The sequence below is a fragment of the Coenobita brevimanus genome, chromosome 52 (genome assembly GCF_032717465.1).
Source record: "Coenobita brevimanus isolate Jiangsu-jjx chromosome 52, ASM3271746v2, whole genome shotgun sequence".
Classification (NCBI taxonomy): domain Eukaryota; kingdom Metazoa; phylum Arthropoda; class Malacostraca; order Decapoda; family Coenobitidae; genus Coenobita; species Coenobita brevimanus.
Window position 1 is genome coordinate 11,197,609 of NC_137005.1, and position 2,179 is coordinate 11,199,787.

At 43.3% G+C, this 2,179-nt stretch overlaps 1 pseudogene; it reads right to left on the reverse strand.

The window, feature by feature from the left end:
- Positions 1-1,811: 1,811 nt before the first annotated feature.
- LOC145400556 (5S ribosomal RNA) lies at positions 1,812-1,929 on the reverse strand (annotated as a pseudogene).
- Positions 1,930-2,179: the final 250 nt, after the last annotated feature.

Here is a 2,179-nt window from a genome sequence, read left to right on the forward strand (position 1 = left end):
AGATGGTAGGAGGATGAATATAGTTTGGAATGGTGAGTTGCTTGAGGAAGCAGAGTGTTTTAAGTATTTAGAGTCACATGTTGCTGTGGATGGAAGAATAGATGCAGAAGTGAAGTTTAGAATGAATGAAGTAGGAAAGGTGCTGGGAGGAATGAAAAAAGTGTTTAGATGTCGTTCGCTTGGAATGGATGTAAAGAGAAGGCTGTATGAGGGTGTTGTGGTACCGACTGCGTTATATGGGTCTGAAACATGGAATATGGATGTAGCAGAGAGGAAAAATTTGAATGTAATGGAAATGAGGTGTCTGAGGAGTACGTGTGGAGTGACGTATATGGATCGAGTGAGAAATGATGAAGTGCGAAGGAGAACTGGAGTTGTGCGGGCGATGGCTGATTGAGTTGTGCAGAGGGTGTTCAATGGTTTGGGGATATGGAGAGAACGGAAAATGAGCAATTGGTGAAAAGGATAACTAGGTCTGATGTGATAGGTGTAAGGCTGAGAGGAAGACCACGAATAGGATGGATAGACAGTGTGAAGAGAGCATTGGATGCGAGAAGGATGTCTGTTGAGCAAGGAAGAGTGGCTGTGCGTGACAGAAATGGATGGAGAAATATTGTGAATGAATAAATGATGACGCAGCCTGCAGAGGATATTCTCCCGCATTTGTCTGATCAGCTGATCAGGTCAGGTGCGGGTAAGGGGATGAGTCTATTATGATGTGGCAGGGGTAAACCAGCTCTGTTGTCATGCCCTGTTGCGGATGTCAATGATTGCACTGCGCAGTTGACCCACGCGCGGTGTGGTGCGGTGAGGATCTGTACCTTCTTTCTTTTGGGGCTAAGGTTCGAATGAATGTGTTTGAGAGGATGAGCAAATTGGGAGTGTGTCGTCCTGTCTCGGCTACCTCCCTTTCCTTGGGGGAAGCAGCTTAGGTATATAGATAGACAAATAGTATCTTCTTGTTGTGTACCTTATGTTATTGAAATGCATCTACTTTTGTGTATTATTTTTATCTCTTTCTATGTGGTTTTGGCAGTCTAGCGTTGATGGTATTTTCCTTGTGTTTATTTTGGACGAAAGTATTCAAGATTATATAATGTGTCTGTGCATGCATGTAATTATGCATTTGTGTCACAACATTCCATGAATCGCAGGTTAACTTTCCCCTCCAACTAAATTACCAAAAAGTTCCAAACAATAAAAACAATTACTATTACTTCACTGCCCCTCTCAATCTATCCATGAACAGGTAATAAGTAAAATGAACACCTTAAATCGAAAACATATTAATAAATCATAATTAACAACCAAATTCTAACTGGCAAGAATCGCCATTCTTTAGCAACGATCCGGTAGTGTTTATCTTGCCAAGGAACGCCTTTGTCTCTAACTGTCTTGCTTAGACTTCACCAGATATCACATAGAACTGACCAACTCCCGTAGTCCAATTCATATTCCAGAGCGTACTTCCCATGTACTCCCAGACGTCAGCAGTACAGGCAGGGCTCAGGAACGAGCACTCGGAACCAAACCAATCATCACCAGCACCAGATATTATTTTGCCTTTCGTTTCACCAGGAGCCTGTGAGAAAGTTGGGTTGAAACGAGTTAGAGTTTTGTTTTTATGAAGCCTGAGCTACCAACTGTATTACACGAGCTATTTTAAAGCTGTTTCCCGAACCAACCAAAAATTCATCATTCATTCATTGCCAGACGCCATGTATCCCAAACGGGGTGGTCAAGGGCTTAGAGTTAACTGTTTTACAGGGAGGGGCACTAATCCTCCACCAACCCCACTTGACACGTAGGGATGCCAACAGCACCTGGTGTTCCCAGGCAGTCACCCATCCAAGTGCTAACCAGACCCAACGTTGCTTAACTTCGCTGATCGGACGGGAAGCGGTGTACTCAACGTGGCATGGCACAAACTTATCTATGACAACGTGTATATCTTTTTTTTTTTTTTTTAAAGAAAGATACTGGTAGACTGACAGACGTAGATAGATCTGCGTAGGTCTGGATAACATTATGGCCACTAGCGATTACCACTATAATTGAGTTATGCAAGCTAAGGCTCCTCAAACCGGGATGACAGCACTCAAATTATTAATTCCCTGACCTATCCTGCCCTATCCCGAACCTAACAGCCTAATATAAGCCAGCCTGAGCGAACACAGAC